This window comes from Pelodiscus sinensis, chromosome 3, assembly GCF_052426305.1.
Source record: "Pelodiscus sinensis isolate ZL-2025 chromosome 3, ASM5242630v1, whole genome shotgun sequence".
Taxonomy (NCBI): Eukaryota; Metazoa; Chordata; order Testudines; family Trionychidae; genus Pelodiscus; species Pelodiscus sinensis.
The window spans coordinates 110,038,733-110,063,413 of record NC_143054.1 but is presented as its reverse complement, the minus strand read 5'-3'; the positions used below and the strand labels follow the sequence as shown (position 1 = coordinate 110,063,413).

General features: G+C 42.8%; 1 long non-coding RNA gene across 1 annotated transcript; it reads right to left on the bottom strand.

The window, feature by feature from the left end:
• Positions 1 to 1,511: 1,511 nt before the first annotated feature.
• LOC142827917 (uncharacterized) lies at positions 1,512 to 23,610 on the bottom strand. Its single transcript, XR_012902725.2, has 3 exons — positions 22,492 to 23,610; positions 5,548 to 5,683; positions 1,512 to 5,317 (listed from the first exon to the last, which is right to left on the bottom strand). It is a non-coding gene; the product is annotated as an uncharacterized LOC142827917 (long non-coding RNA).
• Positions 23,611 to 24,681: the final 1,071 nt, after the last annotated feature.

Here is a 24,681-nt window from a genome sequence, read left to right as displayed (position 1 = left end):
GGGAAGTGCAAGAATAGTGATAGAAATGTAGCCGTGTTAGTCTGCGGTAGTTGAAGCAAAATGCAGGACAATGTAGCACTTTAAAGACTAACAAGATGGTTTATTAGATGATGAGCTTTCGTGGGCCAGACCCACTTCCTCAGTGCAAAAGGGACTAAATAGTTCCTGGAATAACAGAAGGAGCAGAGGTGCAACTGTGAGGTGGGATGAGATGTGGAGCTGGCAGGCAGAATTAATAGTCAGGCTCTGGCATGCAGATATGGAGCTGAAGTGGGCATAATTCATTAATTATAATGAATGTTGAGGCTTGGGGGTCACACATCCTCAAGCAGCCAGTCAGAGTCCTGCAGGAGGAGTCAGATCACCTTACTCTGAATTTGACCAAGATGGCAATACTAACACACACGCACCCTTACCCTTACCTTTACCCTCACACACACACACACACACACACACACACACACACACACACACACACACACACCCTTTGGGGGGGGGCTGGGAGAATTAAAAAATCAAAATACATTTCAAAAAACCTTGAGGTAATCTTAAAAAACCAAACAAGCCAGATTTATTATTTTGAGGGGTCTTATTCATGCTTATTTAACATCTAAACTTGATACTAGCAGTGTACCTGCTGGCAGAGAGGAAAATTAATGTCCAGAAATTCACAACCTGAAATAATGTTGTTTTGTCTGAAGTGTAACTGGAGGGCACAGTGCTCTATTCTGTTCACCCTGGTGCTGGAAGCCCAGAGTTCATACGGTACACCAGGAACCTTCCCACATTAAGGGAAAAAGGAGTCATCGTGAACATCCTTCCTCTTACTGACTCTGACTTTTAAGGAGAAGGTGAGAGATGAGAAAAGAGTGGCTGGACCTCAGGGGCTTTCAGCCAGTGGGAAATAGAACAACGTTGAGTGAAGAATGCTGCTAAATTAGCTTGGGACTCATCTTGCAGGAAGGCAGTGAGGGATCAGAGATAAAAAGCAGTTAGTGTCTAAACAGGAGACCAACCAGTGCTGTCAAAGTGGTGCTTTTCAAAGCACTTTAAAGAGAATCTATTTTCCTGCAATGGATGCCAGCTCCCGGCACATTATTCTTCCAGCGCCACAGAAATACATCAGTACACATTAATAATAAAAAGGAAAATAATGTCAGTTTATACCATCCTGTGTTTTACGTTGGCTTACACTTGAGAAATCGTTAACTTCCTTTCCCAATTTGATCGGGATGCTCACTGAGGATGCTGCTGCACAAACAAGAACATAAACAAAAAAATCCATTCTAATTTCTAGCTTCATAAAGAGCACAGTTAGAAATCGAAACAAACAGAAAAGCAATGCTTACCCAGTGACAAAGAATCTCCACTGTCAACTTTCTAAAACCAATCCGGCCTTAATTGTACAATTAGTAATTATGCACAGTAGTTGTTTTTACTTAATCACTTAAAGCAAGAATATGGTACCACCGAGTTTCTTTTAACTGTCTTTATTCATCATATCACTCTAGATTCCTTTAGATTAATATTTCTTAAATCGATAACTATAGTTTCTCCTGGGTTTTGTTATTCTACTGCTCACATACACATATAATTCCCATTACACAGGATTATGTATATAGAGCAGTGGCAGAATAAGCCTCTGAGTTTTATAATCTTGCAGAAAACAGAGGATATGGGGGAGAGGGACACTTTTCTTTTCTTTTCTTTCAAGGGGAAACTACTCAGTCCTGATTCCTAATCTCTCCCTAACTTCCATTTACAATAATAGAACTTACACACACATACCAAGGAGAAACTAAATGAGCCTACTTGTGCGTCCCAGACCATAACATCTGCCCATGAGTCATTTCAAGGTGTTTCACATAAATGATGTATGTTTTTGTTACCTTTGATGAAATAGTTGTAAAAAGAATATAACTTACAAGAAAAACAAATATTAAAGGATTAATATATGTAATAACATACACAACTTGAGTTCACACTGACTTTACTTGGAGTTGAAGATGCTCAATTATTTGCAACATGGAAGACATTTGCTCAGTAGTACAATAACAGCCACACAGAAAACAAAAGATAGCATTGTAAACAATTACCTAATATCACATAGATAAATAGGTATTTATCTATATACAGGCAGTCCCCGGGTTACATGGATCCGACTTACATCGGATCCCTACTTACAAACGGGGTGAGGCAACCCGGCACTAGCTGCTTTCCCCCAGCAGACTAGGGAGACACGAAGCTAGCGCCCCCCCGCCAGCAGACCAGGGAGACGCGGAGCGGCTTTTCTCAGCAGACACCTCAGTTTGAGAATAAAAGACTGAGGGAAGTGAGGTGTGGGAGAATAAAACTGAGCCCTGGAGAAATGTTTGGCTAGAGTTTCCCCTACAATATGTACCAGTTCCGACTTACATACAAATTCAACTTAAGAACAAACCTATAGTCCCTATCTTGTACGTAACCCGGGGACTGCCTGTACCATGATCGTCCAAAGTCCAAATGTCCAAAGGATGGGCAAGGATGATGAACTTACCCTACATTTGCCAGAAGCTGGGAATGGGCAACAAGGGATGTATCATTTAATGATTACTTGCTCTGTTAATCCCCTCTGAAGCAACTGGCATTGGTCATTGTTGGAATACAGGAATCTGGTCTAGATGGACCTTGGCTTTGACACAGTATTGCCATTCTTCTGTGTTCATTATTATTGTTATTAATTTTTTTTCAAGAAATATAAACGTTCCTGCTTCAGGGTACAAGCCAACCACTATCTGTTGAGGGTGGAAGGGTAGCAAGAAAATCCCCATGTGGGCAGGTTAATTCATTGTTGTCCAGTTTTTTGTACCTTCCCTCTGAAGCATTTTTATACCTTCCCTCTGAAGCATTCTATATGCCTGATATAGAATATTAAACTTCATGCTGTACTGGTCTGATTCTATGTGGCAGATCCCATGTTCTTGTATTCTAATGTAAACAGAGGACTAGACAAATTGGCCAATTTATGTGAGAGTCTCAGAAAAATAAGGGAATAGCAGCAAAAGCAAAATGCAGACATCTGTGCAGTCTACTGAGGTCAACATTTTGCCAGCATGTGTACAGCTCCCACAGACCTTATCCGAACTTATTAATGTGCATACAAGGGCAGAATTTTAGAAAGACCAAGCAACTAACATATCTGAATTATCCTTCATCCATCATAAAACAGAGTTATTTAGTATCTGTTATATCCCCCTTTTCTCTTTTTCCTTTTGATTTTATTCTCTTAAGATTACCTCCATTTGGGGGGGGGCATATAATCCAAAAGCATAATGTATCCAAAATCTTCCTTTTCCTCTCCCTTCTCACTGCTAACACTCATAAAAACAATGTATGTACTAAATAAAGCTTCATTAGTACATTGGTCATCTTGTGTCTGGACTACTCCCATTGTTTTGTCATGGCCCCAAACTGACTACCCAGAACATGTGCCATAGGGAGTAGGCCATTAAACAGAAGGAAGTGGATGTTACTGGTTTTCTCACCTGTGTGCTATTGTGACATAGGAAGAGTGACATTATGTATTAAGATTTGTCTATATGGCAGTGCATGCCTGCATGGGTTGGTCACGCTCACATCTGAGCATCTGCTCTGCAGAGCCGCATATACCCACATCTACACTGGCATTGCAGATACATGGTTGGCACTGGCATTTCTAGGAGCATACCTTAGAGTTTTTAGCAACTTGCCAAATGGAGCTACTCTAGGAATTGACTTGCAGTGTACTGTGGGAGAACTTGTTTGTCCTTCCTAGACCACTTTGCAGAAATGCTTTTACCCCACCAATACATTTAGCTGAGGTACTTCTGATGCTACACGTTCCTCACTTCTGTTGTTTCTAACTGGTGCCAAGGCCTGGATTCAGTGGATGAGCTGCTCTTGTTTGGGGCTCAAGAGTTTATGTAGCAAGGTAGACATTTCAGCAGCAGTTTCTGAACCAAGGAAGGAGGAGCAGGACTACACATGGGGTTTCTTCCTTGTCAGACTGGAAAGACATGATGCTTGGAGAAATCATTGTGGAGTTGTGCTGCTAGTAGGGGACAACTAGCACAGTATGGTTGGGTCACATGTTATCGTGTCACCCTGGGATGACCAACATCTCCAGAATTCTCACATGAGGAAGGCCACCATCATGAAGCTCTGTGTAAGGACCTTCCCCAATTATCCAACACTAGACCATTAATTTGTGGGAGACCATACCAATCCAAAAGCAAGTTGCAATTGACATCTGCAAGCTGGCTACCCCCAGACTTCTGCAGGTTTGCTACTTTATTAAAAGCTTTAGATACAACTTTCTGATTCATTGTTTTTTCCAGGTTCTCATACACCAACATACTATGTATTCGAATCAATGCACTGTATTTACAGTTCAAAGTATGAAAAGAAAATAATGCTATTAATAAATCTACTGCTGCCACAGCAGCTGCCTATCCACAAGTAATTATTTACAAATGTGCAAAGTGAATAAATGTGCACAGAACAGTGGAAAATTGGTGTATAACAGTGTTGTTAACTGAAGTCCACATTCCATAGTTAGTCTCACAGGTGATGAAATTGGATATCAGAAGTGTTGCTTCCATTCTCCTGTCTCGGCATAGCATACTGAGTGTGTTGCACCTGTCTGTACAGGTCGTGTGAGTTGTGCAGGGTGTACATCTGCCCATTCCATTACATAGAGCTGCTCATTGACCAACCAACTCCAGAGTTTTCCAGTGGGTGTATTGGCTGTAGAGTGTGATACTGTAGAGAAAAGTCTACGGGCACTTGCGATTGCCAGTAGTGGAGCTGGATCTGCAGGCAGTTGTGGAGATGACATTGGAACCAAAACTGGAGCTGGTACTGGCAGCTGCACCCCGTTAGCCATTATGGTGAACAGTTGCTCCAACAACAATTAGTGCCAATCCCATTTCCTGTAGTCACATTTGGGGACTTGGATGCCCTTCTTCCCTCATGCTCCTCCTTTGCTTTTTCACGTTCCCAATGGTCATTCATCTTACACCTCATATCACTCAGCATTTCCTTTCTGTCCCTCTTCCTTTTCTCATGAGGGGCCACGATCTTGTTCCCATGAGTCCTGGTTTCTAGTGTTGGTGCAGCTGAGGTGGAAGTGTCTGCCAAGAGCATGTTATATTTTTTCCTCAAAAGAAAAAAAAAGGAAAGAATTCCTTCACTTTATGTGATACTTCAAGACAAGGCATAGTTTGAAACTTTTAGCAACCTAGTATGCTTTTATTTCATCTTTCATATATTGGGCCGTTCACTAGCTCCTTCTAGCAACCTACACAAACCAAAGACAAACAAGACAAAAACTTCAGATTTAATTAAATAAATGAACAAACAGATTTAGGGTCTGGTTTGGGGAAGGGGGCTAGGGCTACCAGAATCAGATTACAGTGAAATTCCATCGATCCATGGATAGGAGATTTTTCATTGCCTGGTTACTGAACAGCATATCAAGAACAGAGACTGCTGGTAGACACAGAAGTAGCAACTGGAAGTTTTCCTTACCCAAGAATCTCACATAGTATCTTGAGTTTCTCCTGTATGAAAAGTTCTTAAGTATCACCTGCCAGGAGTGGAGGGAAATCTGGATGAATATCAATATAAAGCTGGATGAATTCGTATTTTTCAGTTTGCTGGCAGTCTGAAAAACAGAAAAAAAAAGAAGTGTCAAAAAGAATCTGAAAAGGTAAAAAAAAAAATCAAACACTTTGTTTCCAGCTGAATTTAATTTTTCCTTTTGTTTAATTTCTGGACAATTTTTTACATAAAAGCAAAGGAACTGATAAGCTACATTCACAAAATGGGTCAGATAAACCTGCTCTTTTGCTGTTGACTAAATTATTTGTCCCAATAATTTTGCCCATTAACAGGATGTTGACCTAGGAAGTTTGCTTAAAACTGAGCTGATTCAATCCTCTTTCTTCCTCTACTCCCATCTCAGGGTATGTCTACACTACATGGCTCCATTGACGGAGCCATGTAGATGAGCTTTGTAGACATAGCAAAATGAAGCGTCGATTTAAATAATCGCCGCTTCATTTACATCAAAATGGCTGCTGTGCTGTGCCGATCAACTGTTTGGCAGCACAGCACAGTAGTCTGGACTCTTGGCGGTCAACATCAAAAGCCTTTGTCCACCGCCCCGGTAAACCTCATCCCACGAGGCATAATGGGGCGGTCAACAAAGGCTTTTGATGTCGACCGCTGAGCATTGACGGAGCCATGTAGTGTAGACTTACCCTCAGCCTGGGTAGCATGCTGCAAACAGACAGAACCAGAAGGGCAAGCACTGAGGTGCACCAGGGACTTTTACCACTTACTACACACACTGTTATTTATAATCCATATTGCCTGAGATAATGTTCTAATGTTGGTTGCCATACAAAGTTATTTCATTCCACCAGTCTGACTGAGTTACAAAAGCTTCAGGGGGTAGCCAAGTTAGTCTGTACAGGATAAACTTGAAAAACAAAAACTGGTCTGGTAGCACTTTATAGACTAAGATGCACTCTCATGCTTGCTAAGACTGCATGCCTTCATAAATGTGAATCTCACTTAGTGGTGGGAGAACAGGAGAGGGCAACTGCCCTCAATCAATGCTAGACTTATCTCATTGCATGCAATATCCTCCACAACAATAATTTTATTGGCCATAATCCAGAAATTCCCTACCGCTTATGCTCCAGTTTTCCACATGTTCACAACAAGGACAGAAGACGCCACCCAGCTGCAAATCCAGTTCCTTCTTCTGGGTCACTCCCGCACCAGACTATTTCCCAAGAACATCCCTGAACAGTCCTGAGAAAATTCATCTAGGACACCTACATCTGTGTGGACTGATGCTGGGTTTTCAGTTCTGTAGTTTGTTCCTATGACTTTGCCACTGGCTCCACTTGCAGTCTCTTCTGGTGCTGTTCCCATAATCTCGCCCTCTGACATAAATGTTAGATTCTCTGGAGTCAGAAGATGATCTTGGAGCATGGTGCTCATGGCAGCGTCAAGTCCCCAGTCAAACTCACACAAGATGCATATAGAGGGAACTGCTGTTGCCATCATTAGCTCTCCAATAGAGGATCTTTAGGTGCTTGATGCATGCCTTGCACTGCACACCAGTCCAGCTGATGTCCACAACGCCAAACTCTTCTAGATTATCTCATACTTGTGGATATTTCAGGTACTTCTCCCAAAATCATGATCTTGGCTGTATTTATACCCATTAACCACAGCCATGAAATGTTCTTCTGGCCAGCCAGCAGCACACTATAGGGTGGATATTTTAATGTCTGGCAGATCTGGGCAGGAACTAGAGTAAGCTACATGGAAATGAAGTTGTATATAAATAAGCAAGTGTATATAGACCAGAATCAGGCTTCAATTGTAGAGACAGCGAGAGGGAAGTGAGCAGGTAGAAGGACTGAAAGATACAGGGGATCATGGGTATGATAATATAGGACAGTCTAAATATGAGCACATTTCATACTTCAAAATAGTGACATGACTCAGAGCTCACCATGCACTTTGCCCCATATCCTCAGCCTTGTCTGCTAGCATGAGTACAACATATCTTTTCACATTCTTTCAAGGATTTTGAATGTGGATTGGGTGGGGAGTGGTAAGCAGCAAGCAAACAGTACTTCAAACTGAAACTGGCCTTAGTGTATTAGACACAATAAATCGAGAAATTGATCTGTTTATAAATGTACAAAAGTGCTCTTGAAATAGGACAAATATTGGTTACCTTGCATAGAATCAAAAATATATTTTCTAGTTGCATCCTTTTTTTATACATTGAAATCAGTTTGAATTCAATAGTTAAATTAAATACATATTTAAATTTATGGAGGAATAAGACATTCAAAGTGTTAAATTAAAGTATGAAACTTAAAGACATTTTGAGGAAAAATCACATATCTCCTTCCTTAAACTCAAATTTTTAACTGTTCTTTCCTTTCACTTCTAATCACAGTGTGAGGCAGAGTTATGTTAGCTAAATTAAAAGTGCAAGGAAATGAAAAACAGTAAAATATAACATATTTTAAGTCAATCTCCTTTGAGCTACAAAACCCTAAAAAATAATAAGCATTTAAGCATTACATTTATTTCGCTGAAATAATTATGTTAAAATGTATTATTCAAATATAAATAATCCGCTTAAAAAAAATGTATAACTGCCCAAGTCACTGACTCGCTGGGTGCTCAGTAATTGACCTTTATCTGATTGGCTGTCTGACACGGCCTTGGTGGGTCATTCTGTTAAAGATAAATTTGTGTACTTTGCTGCCCAAAGAAAAATGTTTATTAGTTATCACTAGCTCAGTTCTTATAATGATCAATGTCTATATACATTCATTATGGAATTCCTTTATACATGTTGTATAGCTAAGTTACCAGATGTCAATAGCCAATTTGGTTTAAACCAATTTTCATCGAGAAGTTTATTGAACAATTTAAATTGGAACCATAAATAGAAGTCAGTCCTATGGACTCTTGACAATGAGGGATAAAAATGTTAACTACTGTACCAAAATATTACATTCTAATGTTTAAATTGAAGTCTACATCAATATTAATAATACAGCCTGAATTATGAGAAAGAAAATCTAAATAAAAAAGGCAGTAGAAAAATCAGTGGAAAAAACTGATTAAAATGCATGCGTCCTTGTACGACATTATAACCGACTGATTCCATTAGAATGGCAGCTTAGCCCTAAGCAACCAGTCTGAATGCCGTATTGAAACATCATTAAATTACTCACAGAAAACTTTTCCACCCGTCTTTATAGACTGATATCAGAACAGCACAGTTTGACTGATTAGGAGTCACCTTTATATGTCTCATGACTACTTGTTGTTTCCTCAATGTAATTTTCTTTGCCCCTTTGAAAACCCGAATCAATCCCATGACTGATCCCAACTTATTTGCAGAAGAAACAACCCAAATTCTGCACAGTTCAGTACCCAGGTACATTAAATTTGGGGCAGGGCCTCCTGTTTTCTCTGTGGTGAGGGGAACCCACACGTACTCAGCTAGGTTCTGGAATGCCTGAAGCAAGTACTCACAATAGCCTTTTCCTAATCTTCCTGCAAATAAGATGTCATGGAGATAGTGAGCTGCACACAATTGCCCCCTCCAACATACAGCTGAACCTTTCAAAAGCAGCCTATGCCATAGACTGCCCTCTGGGCATGGCTTTACCAAAACAGTAGTGGCTTTCAAACTGAAACGTAACAAGTTAAAGTCCATGGGATGCACTGGAAGCAACCAGAATACATTCTTGATATTGCATTTAGCTAATGCCACCCTAGGATCACACTCTGTCACCATGGCTATCACAGTATCAAATGAGGAGTATTGCACTGAACGTAGCTAGGGGTCAATACAGTCAATTTACCAATGAGCCCTGTGGTAGGAGAGGTGATGGATCAGTCTGTATTCCCCCTTCAGTTTCTTTGGTACCACACTTATGGAAGGTATGTGCAATTCCAGCACTGAAAGGCATGGAAAGGGGCCTGCTGCGCATTCCTTCCAAGGTGCTGGCAAACTCTACCACCATGTCCTGAGGAGACTTGTATGTCAGCGTAAGCCTGGGGATATTCGCCTGTTCCTCATCATTCTTGTCCACCCTCGCTATCCCCAAGCTTGGAACTCAAATCCTTCCTATGCACCTTCTGTATGAAAGATCAGGACCTCCTCTAGAAGGGGTGCGTGCCTCCAGTGCCCAGCTGCTCCCCTAATCCTCTGACTCTCCTTCTGCATTGTTTTCAGGTCATTAGTCCTCACCCAACCTTCACTCTTGTGAAGACTGAGTATCATCTTTCCCCACAGGGCAACAATCCCAGACCCACAATTCCCCTACAAAGCTCCTCAAATGAACCCTAACCCATATCCCTGGTCACTCCAACAGAGCAGGGCAGGGCTATGTCCCTCTAATGCCTGTGGAGGGGCCTCCTACTATGACCTGACCTTGCACCCCCAAGGAAAGAGGAAAAGAGACCAGATCTTCTGCTTAGCTCCACCAAAACAACTTTCAGAGCAGCGCCCACAGGGACACTGGCTATATTCTTGGTCAAAGCCCCAAGAGCCCTTCCCCAACAAAGCAGAAAGAGGGGTGTAAGCAGGACAAAAGGAGCATTGTGCACCCTTGCTGATGGAAGTGTCTTCTCTCACCATCAGTTCCATCAATTCCCCCCCCCCCCTTTGAGAGAGATGGGCCGCATTTTTCTACTACCTGCATTTTATTTTCTTCTGTCTGGATAAAATCCAACAAAGCTATAGAGCAAGCATGGGCAAACACATGCAAAAACATTTTTCCTTTCAGTTTGTTACTTAATTGCTGATTCCATAGTACACCAGCCTTCTTTTTCACTACTGCACATGCACACTGGGTTCTTCTTTTCATTTCTTCAGGTCTGTCGCCAAGAGCACTGATGTACTTTTCAACACACATTCTTTCTTCTGCTTTAGCTTCTCTCCTGAAGCGCCAATCCACAGCTTGTGTTCCACATTCCCTACTTGAATAAATTCAGTTTTCTTTGTGTTTGCCTTCAAACCGTGGTCTTCAAACACAAGTGCCCAAACTGAGGATATTTATCCGCACCTCTTCGCTCTCAGCCAAAAGAGCCAGAATGTCTGCATTCATTAGTTTTCTATATCTTCAGGCTTGGTTCTCCTTCTAATGAACTCTATAACTGAGATGAAGATAAGGGGAGACAGCACAGTACCTTGTCTCCATCCCACAATTATCTCAAAACCTTCCAAAATTCTGTATATTATTACCACCTTAGTTCTTGACACTCAGTAGAGCTCCCTTATCATCACCACTTCTTGAAGTCTCCGTCCCATCCCTCTCAATACCCCAAACATCAGTGTGACACTCTGTACCTTGGGTGAGCACCCTGTAACTCCCTTTATTCTTCATTTTTATATAATTGTGATTTTTACATATAAAGCATGCCCTGCGAGGTATCATGGGAAAGGTTATGGTCTGCTGAAAGCCTTTTTCCTATCTATAGATCAGCAGTTCTCAAACTTTTTGGGCTCCGGAGCCCTTTACATGCATAAAAATTTATGCAGAGCCCCAGCAGTCCACTGATTGTATGTGTTGTACCTATTGATGTTTCCAGTTTGTCAACCTCGCAGAGCCCTTTGAGATGTCTCATGGAGCCCTGGGGCTCTGCGGAGCACAGTTTGAGAAACACTGTTGTAGATCATCAATGCATATGAAATTACATGTTGTACGATGGACACTAAAACATGCAGTAAATTGGGAAATGAGCCACATATTAGCTTTCTAGAGACAACAGCATGAAAACTAACCAATTCCTGGGTGGAGCGTCAATGGCCAAGGGAGCTACAATGCAATGACTCATTTGCATGAGGACACACCAAGGGAATTGCTCAATCTTGCCTGGAACTCAGCGATGCCCCCAGACATGCCTGGACTTGTGCTCCAAGCACATGGACTGAGGTTATAAAAACCAAACACAGGGGTCCATGTTTGGCCTTTCTCCTGCCCCACTATGCTGCAAGTAACAGAGGGGACTGGCTCCAATTTCAAAGATGAATCTGTGTACTATGGATTGCAATAGCCTGTGGGTGATCTAGTTGATCTAGTTGCTGCCCAGTGTAATATAGGTTTAGACTGTTTGTTTATATTTTCTTTGCTTTTGGTCACTACTCGGATTTTTTTGCCAAACACAAATAGTCACTTAAATTCTATCTTTGTGGTCAATAAACTCCTTTTACTGTTTATCTTTAGCCGTGAGTTTGTGAGACATGTTTGGCAAATCTGCTCAGGTTTTACAAAAGCTGGAGTATGATTACTGTCCACTGACAAAGTCTATTAAAAAATTAGATGGTATATTCCTGAGTACCGTACTGAGAGCTGGGGGTGCAAGGAGGATTTGGCTGGTGCCTTACTCAGAGATTCATGAGTGGCTCTGGGAACATTCATGCAATCTGGCTGAGTGTTGGGCTTCACGCAAGTGTGCGCTGAGTGGTCGGAGCACATGGAGGGGGTGCTGCTAGTCACCAGAAAGGCATTGTGACAGACAGCTCAGGCGGGAGAGAGTTACGGAAGCACAGCAGTCCCACAGTCACAGGCTGCACTCGGGGGGAAATCCCATCACAACCAAGTCGTAAGTTTTCACAAGAACAATAAATGCTACAAGGCAGAGGTGAAAATAAGTGGGTGTGCCCTGGTGCACAGCTTTGGCAAGAGCTGGCTGAGCTGTGGCAAAAACCAGCAAGCAGCTATTTAAAAGAGGTGGCAGGAACCCGGACTGCAATAGGAAAGTACCTGTAAGAAATTTTAAGTTACTCCTTTGTAGCAGTGGTGAAAGCAACTATTTCATGTTAAACTTAAAAAACAACAAATAGTCTGGTAGCAGGCTGTGCCCACGAAAGCTCATGATACCATCTACATGTTTTCTTAGTCTATAAAGTGATACTAGACTATTTGTTGTTTTTTAAGTTTATCCTGTACAGACAAACTTGGATACCCCCTGAAGCTTCTATTTCATTTTAAATAGGAAAGGATACAGTAGAAATGTCTCAACTCCTTTTAAAGCTCCCTTTGGAGAATTCACCTGCATAACTGTCCTAATCCAATACCATTTGAGTCAGTACAAATATTGTCCCCATTGCCTTCAGTGGGTGTTGGCTCAGGTTCCAGATACACCCCACAAAGCCCTATTGTTGGGGTTTAAGTGGTGTGTGGTCTCCTCATCTCAAAAAAGATATACTGGCATTAGAAAAGGTTCAGAGAAGGGCAACTAAAATGATTAGGGGTTTGGAACAGGTCCCACATGAGGAGAGATTAAAGCGACTGGGAATTTTCAGCTTGGAAAAGAGGAGACTAAAGGGGGATATGATAGAGGTCTATAAAATCATCAGTGGTGTGGAGAAAATGAATGAGGAAAAGCTATTGATTTGTTCCCATAATATAAAAACTAGGGGCCATCAAATGAAACTAATGGGCAACAGGTTTAAAACAAATAAAAGGAAGTTCTTCTTCACACAGTGCATAGTCAATCTGTGGAACTCCTTGCCTGAGGAGGTTGTGAAGGCTAGGACTATAACGGGGTTTAAAAGCGAACTAGATAAATTCTATTAGCCAGTATGGGTAAGGAATGGTGTCCCTGGTCTCTGTTTGTCAGAGGGTGGAGATGGATGGCAGGAGAGAGATGGCTTGATCATTACCTGTTCGATTCACTCCCTCTGGGACACCTGGCATTGGCCACTGTTGGCAGACAGGGTACTGGGCTGGATGGACCTTTGATCTTACCCAGTATAGCCATTCTTATGTTCTTATGTTGAAAGGGTTCGTGTGAGCCCTGTGCCCTAACGTGAATTCATCCCTTGTGACCTTCACTTGCTCTCAATTTTGTACCTTCTTCCATCCCCCACCTGCACTTTGACCAACTTTCCAGCTCCCTTGCACAATATTGTATCACCACCAGCAACAGCCTTTCGGAGAAATGAGGAGTAGCCCTGCCTACACTTCCCTCCTCACCATTCAGGAGTCACTTTTTGGCTAGTATAGCTGTTTTTCCATATCCATGTTTCAGTGAGATTGTAACTCTCCATGCGGTCCTGGTCTATAACTGTGGCTCCTAGCTACTACATTTTTTTAAAGGATAATAATTGCAAAACTTTGCCTCTTTTTATAAATGAACTTTTGAACGTTTTAAGAGGGCACTCCTGGTTTTTCTTATTATGCAATTTTTTTTCTGAGTAGAATTATGCAAACCCCAGTCTCTCTCTCTCTCTGGGAAAATAGAAGAAGCCAGACTACTGTAACTTTCTGGCAAAAAAAGCAAACTTGTTCGTAAATTATTCTGAAGATTTGAAATATTAACATTCCAGTTATTCTGAACTATAAATATAGAATCATCAAAATTAGAAAGACAATACTGTGCAGGTTACCTAAACTTAGTTCTGTGGACCTAAGGCGGCAAGACAAAATTATTTCCTACAATATATTTCCTTGTGCTTTAACCATGCTGCTTTGAGGGGGAGCCAAATAGTGAGGAGCTTCCATCACTCTCTTAGGAGACTAGCTTAAGAACTCTCCTTGTCAGGTGGTGACTCCTGATGCTCATTTCAGCACTTGCTGGTGATAATCCTGTCACCTCTTAGGGTAGGGCTACAATTACAGTAGTGTGTCATTCATGTTAAAATTCGACACTCTCCGAGAAGGAATGAACAAACACTCAAACTATCTTCATCATTACCAAGATAGCTTCCCCAATTATCACCTCTAATACCATTAGCTCACAAACATCCCACTCTCCCCACCTCTAATATCATCAATTCACAGACACTTACCTTCCTTCCTCCCCCCCCCCCCCCGCATCCCCCTCCTGTTCTGAAATGTGATTTGTCCTTTTCATATGTGTTCATTTTTTTAATTGTATCCTTTGGTATATATGGTTGTGACTATTTTCTTCCACTATTTGATCTGAGGAAGTGGGTCTGGTCCACGAAAGCTCATCATCTAATAAACCATCTTGTTAGTCTTTAAAGTGCTACATTGTCCTGCATTTTGCTTCAGCTACCCCAGACTAACACTGCTACATTTCTATCAGTAGTGTGTAGAGTACAGGCACTGCATGCTCAGCTAACATAAGCATAAAATAGCAGTTTAGATGGTAAGTCACTGCCCAGCAAGTTCGAGTGACCTACAGCCCTGAAACCATAGTGTGCATATTAAACATAGCTCTCTACAGGACCAAGCAATGCCTCTCCCCTTTCCCTCCTCTTCATCCCCTCTGCACTGTTATTTTTAGCAGTGTAATTGACCACTACTTCCCTGCTTCTAGAGCCTTTCCTCATTGCTCTCCTCCTCCTTCTTCCCCCCTCGTCCCCAAGCCTTTTACTGCTGCATGTAGCTGAAGTGAGTGTAGACCCAGCCTGCTTTTCACTGAGGGGTGTAGCTATATGTACCCTACATACTGCCACAAGTGTAAGCAAGACTCTAGGTGTGTTCTTAAGATAACCAATATGAATTATGTTCTTTTAAACTTTCCTTATGAGCTGGTCTTCAGTGCCCTGCTCTGTGAGGTAATGTCGCTATGCATTCAACTGAAAATCCTCTGTTTCCGATTATTTCACCAGGTGTAAAAAGAATATATTTTTCCAAGTTGTAGTTTATTTTGTTGTTTCCTCTTCATGTTTCTAAATTCCATGGTCTGCTTTTTACTGTCTTCAACAACTCTCACTTTAGGCTTATTTGCAAATTTTATTAACATGTTTCTGGGTTGTTAATGAAATGTTAAATTAGACTAAAATTGGCTCCATAAAACCCCAAATACCTTTTCCTTTAGATAGGGTCCTTCCTCCAGTTTTCAATCTACATGACAACATTCATATCCACACCAGTTTGAAATGATTTTGTGAGCCTTCATCAGACAGTGCGTCTTGTTTTAGTAAACTCAGATATGTGCAGTCCCTTCAGTCATTGTTAACTGGCAATTTGCCTGTGAAGCAGATTGCAATTATTTCACTCAGGATATACAACTGAATCAAGGCCCCCAAAAACACAAATTCTAGATGAAACCTTACCAGCAGAAAAGATGCAATAAAATGTTGACTTTGATATATCCCTTGGTCTTGCCCCTGCACAGCAGGCTGGATAAGATGACTTCTCAAGGTCCCTTTCAAATCTACCTATCTCTGATCATTTCTGTTATCTGGGCAATCCGTGAATAGCACAGTGGCCATTTCAGTACTTGCCCATCAAACTTTAGGTACCGTGAAATTCTCTCTAATAACATCTTTATTTATAAGATCTTATGGATTTACAAGGAACATGTAAGGACTCTGGGCTGAGATCCTTTACATATGAAGACCAGGCACAGACAAGATACACTAGCATATGTTTTACATGTAATGAATTATCATCCACCTTCCCACCACCACCACCACCTGGGAATCACAAAAAAGCACTCAGAGAGGATGGCAAGAAATTAAAAATGTACAATAATCTAATACAAATTAAATCATGTTCCTCCTCTCTAGCCACACCTTTACCCTTCCCAGTCCAGTGTTCTCTGTCTGCCTCTTGAAACACACATAATAATGAATTATATGGAGTTATCATTTTTCTCTTTTCTAGCAAAGGTAAAGGTGTTGTGAAAATATTTTCAATAAGGGAGTCTTCACCCTGAAAAGTGTAAGGAACTGCCCCTTGGAGACCCAAAAGGGGTGTTAGCTTTCTGGCTGCTACTGCACTTTCAGACAAAACATATTGTCATTTGGAGAAAAGTTTGCTCAGCTCAGATGTTGATGGAAACTAGTGCTGATCTGGATAACATCCACAATGAGTTTGTCTCCCCTTTGGGCCAGTCTGCCTACTCTGATTTCTCATTCATTGTGCCCCAGATTAGAGCATCATAGAAGTCTGGAACAGAGCAATGATCATAGCTGTTCCCAAAGCAGAGAAACCATTGGAGACCCCAAAAGCTACTAGTTGATCACAGTTGCTATGTGTTACCTATGTGCTGATGGAGAGACTACTGATAAGGAGTAAGAGGTAACTGATTCTCAGCTACCTTATTATGCTTGGGGATGGGATGGGATGGGCACTATGTGTCCAAGATCAGATGCTTTAAATGAAGACATAGAAAATGTATTTGAGGCAGCAAAGAAAGTTGGTGTGGTCCTTATTAGCCTGATGGCAGCCTTTGACACTGTGCAGCATGTAAGCCTGATGGTCAAGCAGCTACACATTATTCTTTGTAGGGAAATGATGCAGTTCATCCAGAAAACAGTAACCAAAGCTTCACCTTGCAAGCTGTGGTTAAAAATCAGTTACCTTAAAAATCTCCCCAATGGCCTCCCATTAGGGTCAGTGCTGGCTCCCCTTCTGACAGCCTTCGTGAAGGTCACAGCCTGAGATGCACATGTATACTGAGGACATCTGTATTGCTGACACTGAAAAGGATTTCAATAGGATTCAAGAGAATTTCTATCTGCCAAGTTGTGGATACTTTGATCACTTTCTGTCAGCTCTGGAGACTAATTCTTAGGGTGTATCTTCACAGGAGATTTAATCCACAATTTTTTTTGGTGTATGTCAAGTAACTTGCAGGCTAACTTGTGCCAATGCTCCACAGAACTATGATGACAAACACCAATACACACAGTCTGCCTGAGCTGTATGACCCTGCTCAGAGCCAGATGAATCTGTCATTGGATGCTGCTCATCACACCATTGAGCAGTTGATGCAGGAGCAGGAATCCAGTCTATGGCAGTGGTGGGCAACCTGCAGGCACTCATGTGGCCCACTCACTAGGCTTGGTCGCCCATTGCTGTTCTATGGGATGCTCAGCATCAGTGTCAATAGGATGAGATGAAGGAACAGGAGGGTGCTGAGCTGTTGGAACAAAAGTACCTGCTGGATCACCTACACAGCACTCAGCACCATTCCTGGGCCGTGTGTTAGTGGGAGAGGATCGAACTGCACAGCTAGGACAATCAACTGTGGTAAGAGATCTTTCTGAAGATCTGTGTAGAACCAGCCACAGACCTTCAGTGATAGCATATCAACATACAGAGGCCCAGACCCATGGAGAAATGGGTCACCGTTGCTATCTGGAAGCTGGTCACCCTGGAATGTTATCAGTCTGTAGCCAACAAAGTTCAGTGGGGAGATGGACTGTAGGGGCCATTATCCTGCAGATCTGCTGTGCCATTGTTAAGGTGTTATCTAACCAGGTCATGAAGCTCAGAAGATCATTGTTGGCTTGCATGAAGAGAATGCCCAAACAGTATAGGTGCAATTGATGGAACCCTTGTACCTATCATTTTATCATCACCACCCCTGCTGGATGCAGACTTTCTCCAGAGTGCGATGCACTGACTGATAGACCATGCAGCAAGCTTACAGACATAAATGCAGATTATCTGGGCGGATCAACAATGTTAGGATCTTTCCACATGTGGTGTTATTAAAATTAATGAAGAAAGGGATTATTGTCTCCCAGAACTCTTGTGGACACTAAGGCTGTGTCTAGACTGTCAGCTGTCTACACTGGCCGCTTGAATTTCCGCAAGAACACTGACTTCCTACTGTCTGAAATCAGTGCTTCTTGTGGAAATACTATGCTGCTCCTGTTCGGGCAAAAGGGCCAGTGTAGAGAGCTCAGATTTGTTTTGCACAAAAAAGCCCCTATCGCAAAAATGGCAATGGGGGCTTTTTTGCGGAAAAACGCATCGAGATAGGCACGGACGCTTTTCCACAGAAAGTGCTTTTGCGGAAAAGCGTCCGTGCCAATCTAGACCCTCTTTTCTGCAAATGCTTTTAATGGAAAACTTTTCTGTTAAAAGCATTTGCGGAAAATCATGCCGGTCTAGACGTAGCCTAATGGTATAGAGACTGGTCCAGTTATTTTGGAAGCCCGGTTTATCCCCTTATGCCCAAACTAATGAAGACATATACAGACTGCTTGAACAGAAGACAGGAACATTTTAACTACTGCCACAGCAGTTGCAGAATGGTTATCCCATATGTATTTAGCGTACTGTGGGGCCATGCTAACATCTTTATGGCTGACTTAGAACAACGTTTCCTCAGATCCCGTCCCCTTTTGCCCCTTCTCTACTTATGCTACATCGACGACATCTTTATGCTCTGGACCCACAGCCAAGAAACACTGGAAACATTCCACAGAGATTTTAACAACCTACACACCACTCTCTACAGAAAACCCACTGACTCATACAGTTACTTTCATGCCTCTAGCTCCCATCCAGAACACACCATACGATCCATCGTCTATAGCCAAGCCCTTCAATACAATCGCATCTGCTCTAACCCACTGACAGAGACCAGAAACTTCAGGATCTCTACCAAGCATTTATAAACCTCAATTACCCATGTGGAGAAATAAAAAAACAAATTGAAAGAGCCAGACGAATACCCAGAAACCATCTACTTCAAGACCGATCCAAGAAAACCAACAATAGAACACCACTTGTCATCACCTACAGCCCCCAACTTAAACCCGTCCAACACATTATCAATAAACTACAACCTATACTAGAACAGGATACTACACTCCAAGAGGCTCTGGGAGACAGACCCATAGTTTCCTACAGACAACCACCTAACCTTAGGATGATTCTTACCAACCACCACAGGACATACCACACTAATACCAACCTTAGAACTTTCCCTTGCAATAAACCCCGTTGCCAGCTTTGTCCACATATTTACTCTGCTGACTCCATTATTGGACCTACCCAATTCAGTTATAAGTTCAAGAACAAATATTCCTGCTCATCCAGAAATATAATTTATGTCATCATGTGCCGACAGAGTCCGTCTGCTATGTACATTGGACAAACGTCTCAGACACTTCGCCAAAGAATCAATGCACACAAAACAGATATCAGACAGTATCACAAAGAAAAAACAATTTCTTGCCATTTCAACCAGAAAGGGCATTGTCTCAACGACTTGATTACCTGCATACTGCTTCAAAGGCATTTTAACACCAGACTTGAAAGAGAAACCTCTGAACTGTCATTCATGCTTAAATTTGACACTTTACACCGGGGTCTTAACAAAGACGCTAATTACCTTACCCATTACAAAGATAGCTTCCCCAATTATCACCTCTAATATCATTAGCTCACAGACATTTACCTCCCCTCTCCCCATCCCCCTTCTGTTCTGAAATTTGATTTATCCTTTTTATGTGTGTTCACTTTTTTTGACTGTATCCCTTTGGTATATATGGTCATGCCTATTTTCTTCCACAATTTGATCTGAAGAAGTGGGTCTGGCCCACGAAACCTCATCACCTAATAAACCATCTTGTTAGTCTTTAAAGTGTTAGATAGTCCTGTTTTTTGTTTCAGCTAGACTAGACTAACACGGCTACATCTCTATTACACTGTATTGAGACACAGCTATTGGGAGCACTTGGGTATTGCGTGTGGATCGCTGAAGTGTAGCATTTCTTATGTGCTTTTGTAAAACACGCTGAATTATTTCAGCTTTCATCAAAGGCTTTTTCTGTGTTAACTGCAATGACCAATCATGAGTATCCTGTGAATTGTTTCTATTATGAAACAACTATAAAAAACAATAATACTTTAATGGAGAAATATCTTTTTATTTGGAAATACATTTAAATAACCAATCTACAGAATAATCCACTATAAATACACTTTTAATGCATGCAGCAGTGCAAACAGAACTCAAAGTGCAACAGTAAGACCATTTCAAATACAACAGTTTGGGGAGGGAAGCGTGAAGATAAATGTGAATATATACTTTGCCTCTGGCTTTCTTCATCCACGTGGATTCTGGGGTGGAGTGATGGATTACCAGATGCAAGTGTTCTCAATGGATCTGAAAGGTGAAGGGGAGCTGCTGGGAGCACTGTGGTGAGGGCATAGCAGTTAAGAGCTGCTGCTGGTTCCAGTAGCAAGCACTATCCAGGGAATGAAGGACATGGCTGGGTCCCCAATGACAGCACTGCTGGGACTGCTGGCCTTGCTGGAGCATGTTTCACAGGCGGGCATTCTAGTTCAGGATAGTGTCCATGAGCTGTCTCTAAATCTCTCTCTTTTCCAAGGCTCTCCTTCACCATGATGATGCTGTCTAGGGCTGTAACCATGCATTCCGTGGCCACAGTGACATTGTCCTTGAGCACTGCAATGATCTCCCGGGACAGCTGCATTTTGTTCTTCCTCTGGCTTCTCATATGCAGCCTCCTCTTCTCAGCCAGCCTGCTTTGCTTCTGTGTCTCAGCCATGAGTTCAGCAAACGTGTCAATGCAAGTCTTCCCTTTCTCCACTCTTCAGGTTGGCCAGCCCGTCAGCAATAGACAGAGGCCCTGTCCTTGACAGTCTGGCTGTTGCAGCGGAGGGAGTGAGGAGCGGGGGACAATTGCCGATTGTTCATATCCCAAGGATAACTGTTTTCCAGGACAGAGATAGCACTTTTCCTCCCTGAGACCCTTCCCATTTTTTGGCACAGATCAGTGAGGGTAAGTGGTCTGCATGTCTAGAGGGTGCTACGTGCATTTGAACTGCAATCTGTTGTCTCTGTTTGCATGCTGTGAGAGGAAGGGCAGAGCGGGATAGGGTGGTCATAGTTATGCTCCCAGGTTATTTTTGCAGTTTTGCTTGTGTGTTGGAGGGGTCTCTACTTGAGGACATTTTGACTCTCTACAACATTAGATTGAGGCAGGTGACCAGAGGCTGAGAATGGGCTTATTCAAAAAGACAAAGAGCAGAGTGAGATATACTATGAAGTTAAGGAATGTCTACATTGCAATTAGACACCCATGGCTGGCCTGTGCCAGCTGACTCAGGCTAAGGGGCTGCTTAATTATAGGATAAACCAGGCGTGGCCAAACTTTGGCACTCAAGCTACATGTGGCTCTTTTACCATTAAATTGTGCCTTATGGATCCATGCACATCACCCTATTCTCCAGCTACTGAGAGGGGGGGAAGCTTGGGACTTTTGCCTTGCAGTGGTGTTATGAGGTAGGGGCTTCTGCTCAGTATGGAGGCAGGGTCCTTAGCCCCATGGAGTGCACCTGCTAGTGCTCAGGGCTTCAGCAGGAGCAGGCTGAATCCCCAAGCTCTGGCAGGCATCTCCCACAGAGCTGAAGCCCCCAGCAGGTTACCCCAATTCTCAAACTTCTGAGGATTCTCCTATGTGGCTCAGAAGGCCAGTAAGGTTGGCCACCCCCGATATAGAAATTCCAGCATGGGTTGCAGCCCCAGCTCTGGGACCTTCCCACCTCACATGGCCTACAGCCCAGGCTCCAGCCCAAGCCTGGATACCAACTAAGCAATTGAATAATTCCTTTGTCTGAGCCCCTTAGCTCAAGCCAGCTGGCACAGGCTAGCCAGGGGGTTTTAACTACAGTGTGCATTGCAATCCTTATTCCTCAGGACTGTTCTCCCAGAAGCACTGCAGAAGTGAAAGGGGCTTGCAGGCTTTACTGGGAGCATGGGCATGTGGTTATTCCTTACAACATGCAGAACAACATAGGGTATTTCTCAGTCTTTAGTTCTGTTTTATCTCCCCAACACATAGCAGGAAAAGAAGGCTGGGTCCTACAATTCTTATCAGTGACATTGTGTGTTATAGGACGCTTATACCTCAGAGGGAGTTGTATTGTCTGTGCCTTGAGCAAGTATGCAATGTGCACTCGTGCCCCATGTAAGCTGCAGAAACTAACCACATTCCTGCTCCTGTAAGCAGTGTCTCAATGAACTGCTGAATTTTGCACAAATGAATGTTTTCGGTCTGTGGGAAGTGGGGGGCAAAGGCGAGTAGAATCCATATGTAGTTACTGTGCCTGTTGTCGGCGGACATTTTGAAGCAGCACAAGGGACGTTGGGGGCAAGGAGGAGAAGGGGGAGACCACATCCGCCAATAATAAGAATAAATAATAAATTGCAGGGGAAGGTACTTACATGCTGAAGTTCCCTCTGGAGGATATGACTCTTCAGTCCCAACTTGTGTTTCTGACTCAAAGTCATCTCAACCAATACTGGGCAGGAATCAGAGTCCAGCATGGCAGGGCAGGACAGGGACTGGTTCTCCATATAGCTGTTATCAGGGTCTGAGTTCCAAAAAAAGAGCCTGGTAATCAGAGGGAAGCATCTCTCCAGCATCCTTCTGCTCATCCTCCAATGGAGCCAATCATCCCCACTCAGGGAGAAGTGTGAGCAGTAGGCTCCGAATAGTGCCTGTGACAGATTGACACTATAATTATGTAGAATCCTGTCCAGTTGGTCAAAAAAAAATGAACAGGTCACATGTCCCCTGCCAGACTGAGAGGAAGGATAACAGGACACACTGTATTTTCTCTGAGTTGCTTGCTCTTTATCTGGCATGATCTCTCATGAACATCTGCTTTGTAATAGCCACAAAAAGGTCCTTATTTCATAAGAGTTTCCTAAATCAATGTTTTTCCCCAGATGGTGATGAGATCTAAGATCTCAGCACGGCTCCAAGCAGCTGTGTGAGGCATGTTGTGGGGATTCTGCAGTGCCATTACAATCATATCACCAGAATAATGATACGTTGGGATCCAGGCACAAAGGGGCAAACTCTGGCTCTGTGCCAGCTTTTAAAAGTATGTAAAGTGCTGTCCTGGAAACCAGGGCAGGGAGGTCATGCAAGTAAATGGACAGGTCAGTAACTGCTGCCCTGCAAAGCACTGTGGGATTGCTATTGGAAGAATGAAAGAAGTGGCATGCAGCAACTGGATGCACATTAACGAAAGATCAAATTAATACAATTCAAAGCAAATCTCATCCACTTTGCAAGAGGCCCTCAGATATAAGAAGATTTAGTGCACAGTGAGAGGTGAAATCATGGGCATGCAAGTGTTTTCAAACCAGATCAACTTGATCTGACCATGTTCAATGTACCTCTGGACCGGTCCCAGGGGTTACTCCAGCTGAATGCTCTGCAGTCTGGGGGCAGAGCTGCCACATTCAGCCCATCAACACAGAGCTAAAATTGGTCACTTGTATCATTAGTGGCTGTTTGAATTATACACCAACCTCCAGTTTGTTTCTTCTAGCACATGTAGCTCTGCCAGATCTTTGATGAGACGCCATTGCTGTTAACTCTGGAAAGCAGTGACAGATGAAACAAACCTATTACATCCCCATTCACTGATGCGTCGCTTTCAAACAGGAAAGAGCAGGAAGCACCAACTCAAAGTTCTGTTTATGTTGGGGTAAGGAATCCCACTCCTATGGACTGGTGTATGACACCACAGCTGATCTCTTGACAACCCTTTCCTCATACACTCTTGGAAGTTCTTACAGAGAGGAAAAAGTGAGAAAAAGAGTCTAATACACAAAGTCAATTCAGAAATTCATGCCTGCACCTGCCTCTTTCTCCACTTGATTGTAGACCCAGGACCTGGCTCACAGCTATTCTATGACTTATCTAGAGTTGCCACAACTCTGCACCCAATTGGCCTGTTTCCTCTCCATGCTGTTGACCATGGGGTAGCATTACAGATAAGAACTGAAATGGTGGCAGTGTCCTCAACATGACACCTGAAAAGCATTTTATAACGCCTATCCTTCTTTGATGCAGAGGGCATCCTCTGCTTCACAGAACTTGGAATTGAGTTCTGATGTCTGAGAAGGAGATTTTAGATCGCCAAAATAGATCAATGTTGGCAAGGGTGAGTAAGCACCGTGCTGCAACAAAATCTGATTATCTTTAAATACAAAATGTAATCCTTTAAAGTATCTGAAACAAAAATAAAATTCTAATCTATCCTAAAGACAGAGGATATGTCTACACTACCCTCCTAGTTCGAACTAGGAGGGTAATGTAGGCATACCGCACTTGCAAATGAAGCCCGGGATTTGAATTTCCTGGGCTTCATTTGCATAAGCGGGGAGCCGCCATTTTTAAATCCCCGCTCGTTCGAACCCTGTGCCGCGCAGCTACACGCGGCACGAACTAGGTAGTTCGAACTAGGCTTCCTAGTTCGAACTACCGTTACTCCTCATTCCACGAGGAGTAACGGTAGTTCGAACTAGGAAGCCTAGTTCGAACTACCTAGTTCATGCCGCGTGTCGCCGCGCGGCACAGGGTTCGAACGAGCGGGGATTTAAAAATGGCGGAGCCCC